Consider the following 11,783-nt stretch of genomic DNA (forward strand, 5'->3'; position numbering starts at 1 on the left):
GAAGAAACAACTCTTTAACGCATATAGAAACAATTTTTAAACACGCAATCAACATACCTACACACAAACACACACATACAAAGCAATTTCACCCCCTTTTAAAACATCGTTTTTTAAGCAAACCAGCAAAAACCCCTTTTCGGCGAAAAATACATCTCAAAATTTAACCCCCACTAAAAAGAAGCAAAAAAATCGAAGAAGAAGACGAATCAAACGAATCGAAAGGACTTTGTTTTTCTGAGTTTTTGTTTGCCGAATCAGCAGTAGCGAAATGAGAGAATGGAAGAAAAATCAAATCAAAACAAATGTGCTCATATTAACGTGTAAGTTTGACGTATCGCAAAAACAGCTGACGCAAATCAAAAAGCGACGGCGAGAATAGAGATCCGCATTGGATCTAGCTCGCGTGCGCGAGATTTCCTCACACAAAACACACACATAAAGAAACGCAAAAAGTTGCATTTAAAAAAGTTTTGTTTTAGTTTAAACGAACCGAAGTTACCCGCAAAGCGATTAGGATTGACAGATGCTAGCTTACACGTTTATTTTCTTTTACAATCTTTGTTAAGTCAACAAAAACGGGCAATATTACACGCTAATCGCGACAGCGCGAAAACAACGCTATTTAACTTATTTAAGCCATATTTATTTTACACAAACAATTATTTGCAACCATCGGAAGCTTCGTTTGTGTGAGGAAGGTTTCAGCTTGCAGCGTTTAGCTCAATTTTAAACGAAAGATACAAACACGCAGACACAGTTTGGGCGGATCAACGGGCATTTCATGGTATGAGTTGTTCATAGTTAAATGGGTATAAAGATGCAGTTAATAAAAAAGCAAACAACAAATAGGTGAAATATGGAACAATAATAGTGATATTTAACAAGCAAAACAAGTATGGCAAAGGGAACATCGAATTCCCTGTGCTGAAATAGTCTCAAAACCCGCTCCGTTTTAATTATAGAATGGTCTGTTAGAATTCAATAGAAAATGACAAAAAGGTACACTTTTTAACACCCCCCCCCCCTTTCTCCATAATGCAATTGACAGAATGAGAGTTAAATTTGAAGGTTAGCTTTTCAATACTTGTGACAATTTTGCATTTTTCAGCGATTTTCAAAATATCTTTGTCGAAAATTAAATGTTGACTTTTCTCAGTGCATCATCAAACAACTTTATCATTACAACACGTTCATTGAAAACTACTCAGATTTCGATTTTATTCTAAAACGAGCTGTCAGAATTGCATTGCTAATCTTTTAGAAAATTGGCAAAATTGAATTCTTTCTAAATGTTGTTGACTACAACATGTTTGAAAAAAAAATCGCCAATTTCGGTTTTGAAATTTTATTCCAAGGACAAACATGGACAAATCTTCTCAAAAATGAGTCATATTTTTAACCTCTTCAAATTTGACAAACACTACACGCACATTCAAAATCACCCATTTTTTGTTAAAATCGGACCCGCTAAGAAATGAGTAAATTGAGCTAATGTCAGATTTGAGTTAAATTCACTAGGAATTCAACGAAATTTGAGTGAATTTCGCCTGGATCCGACATTTGCCTCCTTTACTCATTTTAGGAAGGGGTTCATTTTTGACAGAAACTGAGTGATTTGAAATGCCGAAACCGAACTTGCTCACTTATGAGTAAGTGAGACAAATGTCAGATTGGGGTGAATTTCGCTCAAGATTCTCTACAAAATGATTATAAATCATGATATTTGAGACAAATTTACGCAAATCTGACATTTGCCATCACTTATTTATTTCTAAGTAGGTTCGGATTAGACCGATTTTTTGGATTTCGGTTTATTTTTTCATTGTGATCAAGAGCAAATCGATCGAATTGATATCTTTGTAAAACTAAGCATTTTTTCTCAATTTAACAAGCAACACGCACATTCAATAAAACTCGAATGTGGCGCAATCTTCCTCACTGTGATTCGACAATTAAATGCACTGGGAAAAGTTTACCGGTTACTTTTATCAGAAATTAATACAGATAAAAATCAAATTGCCGCTTGCCTTTTCATTCAACATTTCAAGCAAAACAGTGTTAATGGACCAAAGACGAAGTGTAAATAAATAGGCTCACGTCAAATGATGTTTACATTAGGAACGAATAGACTCTTTGTTTACATTTCGTCATTTGTCTAATTAAACTTCAAATAAAATACAGAATATCAGACAATTCTCAAAATTTCGAAAAATTGCAATATTTCACAAGTATAAAATACCTGCTTCAAAATGTTTTGTTTTTAATTTTTGGGGCACGCAGAAAGTTACACGATTCAAGGTCGATTCAATTTGACCTTAGATCGTCTAGCTTTCTGCGGATCTTACCCCAAACGAGTTACAATGTTACAATAGTACGTTCTAGAACTAAACTGCCATCAACAGTTACGGTATACCTCATTTGATCGCGTTTTCTCGTTTTTTATTAGCTGTTAAATATTCTCACTAACGCGTTTTATTTAAAACGAAGCAAGAAACCCCCTTTAATCTTAATCTTCCCCAACAAACCCAAACACAAAACACACACAGTCATTATTATAAAAGTTAAAAACAAGCAAAAGAGAGAACCGCGAAAGATTGATGAAATCAACTACCTCCATTTATAGCAAAGTAAAACAACAAACAAATAGACAACAACAAAAACAAATACGAAATCATAGTGAGAAACCGCGGGAGAGAACACGCATTTAGAGACGAAAACTTCTACTGCAAAAGCGACCAGTTTTTCAGTTTCCATCGGGAAAATTAATACCATTTTCCACCTTTTTAAACCCTCAGTTTTCGATTTGATTACCCCACGTTTTGTGTGAACGCCACACCGCAAGCGGCATAATAATTTAAAGTTTAACGTGTTTGCAACAGTTTGAAAAGAAAAAAAAAAGTTTGAGGAGAAAAAAGTAAACCTTTCGGAATTCATCAAAATTATCAGCAGAACGAGCTAGACGAGAGAGAAATGTTTCGGATTTTCAAAAAAGAGAAAGAACCAAAATTTAAGCGAGCGAAAAAAGAGAGATTTAAAGAAAAAGAGCGAGAATAAACAACACAACCTTTGGCAAGCAAAAGCAAAACCATTTCGGACGACAAAAAGAAGGAAGAAGAAGAAGAGTGGAACTTTAGGCAGCGGAATCTAAAACCAAAAAATGGCGAAATAAAAAGAACAAATGTTTGGACGTAAAAAATCAACACACACAGGCGAGAAAAGTAAACCAAGTGCGAGCACTTTAAAAGTTTAATTATTAAGGAAGAGCAATGAGAGAAGATGACGAGAAAGGGTGGCAAGCAAGGAGAAAGGCTTAAAAAAACATACCGTGAGAGGAGTTAAAAATCACTCGAAATCTCCTGTACATAGTTTCTACGTGAAAATTGAAAACAAAAGAAAAAAATAATACACACACAGAAAAACATATTAGTATGCGAAAGTGGAAAAAAAGAAGGAAAGCGTTGCAAATACACTAAAACAGTGAAGACAAAGCAAACAGAAGCTATAAAATAGCTTGAAAAATTGAAATTTAATAAAATTAAATTTGAGGCAAAAACCGGCAAAGCGAAGAGAAAAGAAAAAAAGAGCGAAAAGCAGTGGAAGCAAAATTAAGTATAACCGTAAAATGAAAAAAGTGAAGAAGAAGAAGCAAAAAAACCTAATGTCTAGAGTGTAAAACTTTTTGATGCGAAAAAATTAAGTAACCATACCCTTTAGATTTAAAAATTACTGGCAAAAAAAACATATAAATATAACACATGGCATAATTATAACTACTACTAAATCTTACTTAAAAATCCAAAAAACGAAAACAAAAAGTGTAAAGTGGTGACAAAAAGTGGAAACGTCGTGTAAATATAGTTCTGGACAGAAGCGGATGCGAAAAACAAAAAAAAAAGAAAGGAAATGTAAAGAGTAAACACAACACAAAAAGTTTAGGCTAAATTCTGAGCGTAAAATTTGAAATAGGTAAACAAGCAAAGTTTCGGCTCCACTCCCAATGAAAAACGAGAAACGAGAGACGAGTTTGAGTTTCGTATACATATATTTTCACCTTTGAGTTTAGAAATCACAAACTTTTCGGCATAAAGAAAGAAAAAAAATGTTCCGAAATCGTAAATTTTTAAGCAAAAAAAAACTTAGTTAGAAATGTTTAGGCAAAACGTTTTCAAAATTAAACCAATTATTAAGCAAAATTCTAAATTCTAAAGTAAAACTATTTCGTTGCTGTTTTTTGTTGGGCTAACTGAAAATTTTTCGAGGAAAGTAAAAATAACACAATAACAGAAAAAGAGAGGAAATATCATGCGAGTAGGAAGAAGACAAAATTACACGAGTGAAGTAGAAAGAGAAGAAGAAGAGTAGGAGGGTGTGTCACCAATTTACATTGCGCTAAATGATTGTCAAAATTTAACCTAGTTGTGCGGTTCATTAAAAATGAGAGTACATTTTTTGGAGTAGAGTTAAAAAAACCATTTCGGCACCTTTTTTCGGTCTTACGTTTTTTTTCATCAATTTTTCGGCAAATTCCACAAGGAAAGAGAAGGAAGAAGAAGGAAAGAAGAGGACACGAGAGTCAGTTTTTTAAATTACAATTTTTCCAGCTTTCGAGGGGGCTGACACTGTCTCGGGTGTGACGTCTACGGAGACGCCGCCCTGCGTTCAGTAGTTTACACGTGCAATTTAGATGGTGGGAGGTTAAGCCGGGGTCACACCGGCGCGCAGGGTTCAGCCCCTGCCAGGTGTATCTTTAAGGGTCAACTTTTTAAGCCTTTTTTCGAGCGAAAGTCGCTCGCGGAAGAGAGCGGAAGTATTTTTTTCTGAGGTTTCGTTTTGTAGTTTGCTGATTTTTTTGTTCGGTTTCGATTCGGTTCTACATTACTGTTACTTGTGAAACTGTGTAAAGTTCTAGATACATATGTAAAAGATGAAAAGAGGAAAAACTCAACTAGTCACACGTGCAACACACTCAGGTACAATAAAAAAAACTCTAAGCGTTTAATGTTAAGAAGAAAATTTTGCGAAACTGTAAGAAAAAACACACTTTAAAGATGAAAATAACAAAGTAAAGTTACATTAGCAGTAAAGTAAAGTCGGGTTTAGTTTCGTTCCCCTTGGTCGGGTTTAGTTTCGTTTCGTGTCCGGAAGGTGTTTAAATATCAGTTAAATTTGTGCTTTTCTTTACCGTGTAGAATGGTAGAGGAGATCTAATTTGTAAAAGTAGTTCTCTCAGCGCAAACAAACAAAAGAAAATCAACAAAAAAAAAAAAGAGATAGCGATGCTGTAGGGAGTAAGAAACTAAGCTAAGCGAGGAAAAAATATACTTAATGACACAAGTAAATACGTAAACAAAACAAAGCCGAAAGGGCTTACTTTTAAAACAAACAAACGAACGACGAATGATGCAGTTACGAAACAAATTCAAAATTCAACACACAAAATCAAACACAACTCAAAATTGCATGAACCTGCAAAACTTCAAGCGTAAGCGACTCATTTTTGGAATACTGATTTAGGGATTCAGTTTTTGGAGGAACATTTTTGAAACAACACAATTCTCAGAAGGTGATTTCTCTGTTGAACGTGGCGATCTTTGACTACTCTTCACGGAGTGACGCTCCCCTCGGAAACGTCAATTTGACAGCCGAGGGGTGATGCGCCAAAGTTCGCCACCATCAACCGTAGCTCGCCTTCACCACCACACAAAACAAACGAAACAGGGTTGCCAGTCGCGCGCGCGCGTGAAATCGTAACAATGAGGCTAACCAAACCAGTTGGGCTAACGGGAAGGGCTTCCAATCAAAACAAACACCCCCCACAGAAGCTATTATTACATCGAGGAGGCTAATTGACGGCGCGCCACAGTAGAGGCTCTCATCACTTGTGCCAACCCTTCTCCGCTCAGCTGCAAAACGGCGGGCGCGCTGGCAACCCTGCCAGCATAAAACAGATAAAAATAGTGATGACGAAACTATATGCAATAAGCTAGTCTAATTTTGTTCACCCCTCACGTATATCCCCACAAACCTTAACACAAAACTGTTCCCTTGACGGAGAGTGGGCCCCTTTCCCCTTCGATTGGACGACCCCTCGCGCACTGACAGCCGGGTGTCGCACCCCTCGCGACAACACAGCAATAGACGGCGCGCGTAGCGCGCGCTTGTTTATCAAAGTTTTATCATCAACCTGAAAGACTGCAGATTACTGTTACCTCATTTTTTGTACTATACTAAACAAAACAATAGCTTTTACTTAACTTTAGTTTTAACGAAGCCGAACCGAACCGACGTCGCGCGGGCGACGACGCCGAGCTGTCAAAATTTCGCGTGCGAGGGGTTACTCGATGGAGGAGAGGGGACTCTCGCGCCCTCGACGGGAACAGACCAACACAGCCTTAAAGAACTCTTAAAAGATATAGTTAAAGCAAGCAAAACATAGTGAAAAACACCGTTGAATTAGGAGTTAAGCTCAGTATTCCTTGTTTTTAATTTGTTCACCAGCGGCGCTCGCGAGACGGGAGGGGGCGTCGCGTCCCTCGCGCCAGCGAAAACGTCAACAGTTTGCAATAGTTACGCAGTAAAGTGAAGGGAGCAGAAGAGAGATACAGTTGATTGATATGAGAAATAGTTTAAACAAATACAGAAGAAGCAAATACAATTAAAGGTAATAGACGAATTATTTATTGAAAATAACTGCATTTTTTTCTTCAAACAATGGAAAACAGAATCTACAAAACAGAAGAAGTAAAGTAAACAAAGCCGATAAAATATTTACACAGCATTTCTAAGGGAAGAAGAGAACAAAACAAATAGAACCATATACAACAAAAAAATAAAACAGTTAACGGTACCCTTATACAGTACTGACAATAGTTCATTTTTGTGTAAACAATAGTTAAGAGAGGAAACAGAAACAAATCAATACACAAACACACAGCTTCCATGTATGCGTTCAAATTATGGATTTTGTTTACAGTCACAAACCAACACATACATACATAAAGCAGTTTACATAGTTAAAGTGACGAGTATTTATTGTTATATCTTTGACAAGCACACACACACACAAGAAAGACAACCGATTGGAATGTACGCTCACCAAGACAAACGCGCGGAATAAGTTATTCGGACGAAGCAAGTTGCAGATCTGAACCCAAATATGCCATTTTGTTTTCCACTTTAGACACACCCACACCCAAACCCACAGCTGATCATTTATTTATTTGTACATACATAGTTGTTAACACATCCAAATAAATCCGACCTTGAAAAAGTTTACGTGACAGTTGTTAACAATGGTAGTGTCGCGCCCCTCGGTTGTGCAAATTCGCTGTCAGCTGTCAGTACAGCTGATTGTTAACACGCTTGTCAAAAAGCAACACAGATTTTTTCAAGACAGACCTTCTCACGAATAAGTTAGTGAATTTTACTCAGTTTTTACTCTTTTCTGATTTACTCATTCATAAGAAGAGATCTTTTTTTACGCAATAAGAATGATTTTGATGTGCTTGAGTATTTCAATCCATTTTTCAAATCAAACAAGCTTAACTTGAAATTAAGAGTAAAGATTAATTCCAGGACATTCATTGCTGAACATATTTACCGATTTTGACAGCTGTCATTTGAAGCTCATTTATTGGTTCTTGCAACATAATCAGATTGAACCTATTGAACCTCATTCAAATTTGTGATAATATTTACTCAAACTACATTGTTTTGATTAGGGGAAACCCAAATTTGTGTTCTTGAAAAGCTCGCTCTGAGCGATTTTCACTCAAGGGGAACGACACTATAAATTGTTCCACCTGTCACAAATTCTTTTCAGCAAAAAGTGGATACATTACACACCTCACAGTCAAGCTTAAAAAGCCCCAAATAACTATTCCGCAACTGACAGACGGACCTGGACTAAAGACCGACACATTTAGTTTCATCATTTAATTGTGTTGTTAAACTGTCTTACTTACGCCAACCAACTAAGCCTACTTTTAGAAATTGATAATTCAGAAAATTTACGATTTAACGTGTAGCATCTAGTTTTTTCGATCCCACCGGTTAAGTAATAGAGAAAAAATAGTTTTAAACATCAAATTTGAAAAAAAGTGTGTTTAAATTTGCGCTAATTTTACCTAAATCGCATCATGCTCTCTCTGAAAATTGCAGCAAGTCAAGCGAAAAAAAAAAATCGATAATTTCTTCAAATAATAAGCATGAATAGCGAAGTTTGCAAACTTTTCGGCCCCCCTTTTACTGTCTAAATTTATCCGTTAAGTAACTTTAAAACAATTATTTGGGTTTCGGGATTTTCAGCAACTTTTCTAGGGTTATAAAATTAACTTTCATCGCATTACAAACACACTGTCCCACACTGTCTGGAGGAGCATTAACACACGTAAATAAGTAGCGTTAGGCGATCGGCAGGATCTTCAAACTGCGCTTTTAGCAAGGTTAGCGTTAAGGTTTGGAACCGAAATTTACGCATTTTTTTTGTTGGTTCCAACAACCGTGTTACCATTAGTTTGCTGTCAAAGCTGTATAATTTAATTTAAAACTGCACGCATTACAAATATGTATCATGTATAAATTATGAATGCCCAATGCCGTCACGAGAGTTCACAATCCGTACTACTACTAAACTTTAGAAACCCTAAGTGAGGCTCAACAGAGTTGGAGTCGTAACTACAGCAAATATTAAAAGGTTTAACTTGCGCTAAGTGAAATATATACATATATACGTGTACATTTATGAGTTTAACAAACCACCACCCTCAGGGAGAGAAAACAGAAAACGGGTCGGGAAAGTGGAGCTCATTTGTTTCCAAAACAGAAAAAAATATATATAAAGTACTAAATGGCAAGCGAAAAATGATAATCTTCATTTTTATAAGTTATTTTTAAAAAGGAAAACAAAAAAACACATGTGTATTTTATTAAGTTTTCGTAAGTTTACCATCCTTGTTTTTAAGTTTATAATTTATCGGCTTAAGTTTTTTTTTCGTGTAAAAAAGATGATTCTTGTGCACAACCGATTGAAAGCCTTCGAACGCGTTGGAGTGAAAACTAAAAGTTTAAAATGGTCCGCGTGCGCGATGTTTTTCACGAAAGTGGTGCAAATCACACAAGAAGCGACACGTCCAAACAGAGAAAAATCAATCAATTGTGGAATGGACATGTGAAAAACTTGAACATAAGCTCTATGATTTTATAACGTTACAATGAAACAAATATAAAACGAAAATAATAATCCCCTTTTGTGTTTTTTTTTATTTTGTTAGTTTTAAGTTCGTTTTTTCCAATTTCGTTGGTTGTTTTACCTTAATTTTCACCTTATTTGTTTAATTTTGTTTTTTTACTTTATCAAATTTTATTCGTTTTGCTCCTTGAGGGTTAATTTGCTCATAACTTGCACTGTTCTCAGTTTTGGCGACGCGAGCGCCATGCTGTCTCGAGCGGCAACTAGCGGAACCATCAAGGTTTGTGTCTAAGCTAAAAGTGTTCCCACAAAGCAGCAGTGATGCCAGAAAGACTGCAGTTACGGTTGTAATGCGATGAAATTATTATTTTGATTTATTTGGATAAAAAAATTTAAAAGATAAAGTCTGGAGTTTTTTTTAAAGGACCAATAAACCAAATTTTCAGTTTTTGCTTTTTGAGTGTTTTTCAATACCCCTGACTCAAGGCGGTTCTAAAAACACCCAAAAAGCAAAAACTGGAAATTCGGTTTATTGGATCTTTTAAAAAAAACTCCAGAAGTTATGCATTTAATGTTGAGTTTTTGAAAACATATACATAAATTGAAAACGTATGAGTTATAAGTAAAGAAATGATTTTTGATAAAAAAGTCGCAATGATCAATGATTTTTTTAATTTGTGAATTAATTGAAATTGATTTTGGTGACAATGTTCTACTTAATTCAAGAAAATGATAAAACTGCAATTTTAATGATTACTTTGAAGTGAAGTTAAGGAAGACCAAAAAATAGGTTTCAAACAAAAAAAAATCTAAAATAACAAAAATGATGCTGTTGTAATGCAAAGACATTATAACTTTGAAACACTTTGTGGAAGTTTAGCACTTGATGTTCAATTATGAACAACATTAAATGGCACTTCAATATTTAATGGGAAAAGTTTTGTATTTTTTCTCTTACATTTTTATTCAAAATGTTCATTAGTTTTTGAAACATAAATTTTTCATTCAAATTTGATTATGACATTATGACATTTTGAATTTTGTACTTGTGTTGATCATTTATATCAGAAAATCTCATCGTTTGAGGTATTTAAGACCTAAAATGTGCCACATTGAGACAAAACAGAGTCCACAAAAAGTTAAACGAATTTAAAAATGAATGAAATATATTAATAATTTTCTAATACAAAGAAGTACGATTAATTGCCGATCGGTGAATGATAACTATTACATCCGTAATTTGAAATAAAAGATCCCTGATCAACAATAACGGTTGAAAAGCTGAAAGCTCATTGGAATCGTTTCTGATTCTACTGAAGCTATGTTTATGTATATGCCAAGGAGGTTTTTTCTTCTATCTTATCTTGACAAAAACTAAAACGTTTTAGTGTGCATTTTATGAAGTTTAAATTTAAATTTAGATTTCATAAAGTTTTTTTAACCTCGTACAGTTTTTGAGACGTGACCAAACAGACAACGACAAAATTCAACACTCACCTCAGACGATAGTGCTAGCCGTCCAATTAATGTTTAAGCATAACAAGACATCTTAACTTGTAACAGTTCAATCGGTTTTCTTCGACAAGTCATTTTTTTTTTGCTTAATTTATAAATAAGTCATCGAACCAAACAGAAACTTTTTCAAAACTGTAAATACCAAACAAATCAGCATTAGAGTGCGTAGCAAAAGTGCGCGTAAAATCAATGTTACACTCCAATACCTAGACACAAAACAAACAAAAAAACACACAATCACACACACCTGTACATACGCGCAAAGACAACGCAAAATAGGAAGGGCGAGTGCAAATAGAGAGCAACTTCAACCCGAGGCAAGTCAGCTTGTCGACGGGGGGGTTGAAGTGCAACGTAGAATTAAAATGCAAGTCTCAACAAAAAACCTTACCAAGCATACTCACCACAACAAGTAATGGTAGCAGCAGCTGTGTAAATGCATGAGGATAAGTGTTTTAGAAGCAGGAAGAAAAACCATCGGTTACTCGTAGTTGAGCGTGGAAAACTGTGTATAGAAAGGGCATCCAACAGTTCGAAGTAAAATACAAACAAACAAAAAAAAATGTCAGCAATACGATCTCTACATGATAACTAAAACTTACACTTAAAATTTAATCATTTCTAAAGTGAGACTTTGGCAATGTTCTTACTTTAAAAAACCCTACTTTTAGATATAATGGCTAAGTAAAATCACACACCCAAAAAAAACATGAAGTATGACGAAGTTCAGATCCTTATTATGATAACGTGGAACGGGAGGAGAATGAAGAGGAAGGAAACGCAATTTTGGACTAGTATTTTAATTTATATTTATATCGAAATTAGAACCTAGCGTTTAAAGTAACTGATCCTTCATAGAAGATGGGCATTAATACCAGTTTGCAAGTAGAGCGTGAAAATTCCACACAAACAAAAAACACATTCAAGAGATACGATCAGCAGGAAGGGAGGAAGCATACAAAACTCAACCAAGCAGTTCAAGATATAAAAATGGTATACCACATGATGAATCATAATTTTAAAAAGGATGAAAATCTACTATTAGAAATTATTGTAATGAAGATGTGTGTATCTG

At 35.1% G+C, this 11,783-nt stretch overlaps 1 protein-coding gene across 1 annotated transcript in view; it reads left to right on the forward strand.

Moving 5' to 3' along the window:
- LOC120421711 (zinc finger protein chinmo) overlaps positions 1 to 9,138 on the forward strand; it is a 152,326-nt gene extending 143,188 nt beyond the window's left edge. Inside the window, exon 9 of the transcript XR_005606010.2 lies at positions 119 to 9,138. The gene's annotated coding sequence lies outside the window, so the exon portion shown is untranslated. The remainder of the gene's footprint in view (positions 1 to 118) is intronic.
- Positions 9,139 to 11,783: the final 2,645 nt, after the last annotated feature.

This window comes from Culex pipiens, chromosome 2, assembly GCF_016801865.2.
Source record: "Culex pipiens pallens isolate TS chromosome 2, TS_CPP_V2, whole genome shotgun sequence".
NCBI lineage: Eukaryota > Metazoa > Arthropoda > Insecta > Diptera > Culicidae > Culex > Culex pipiens.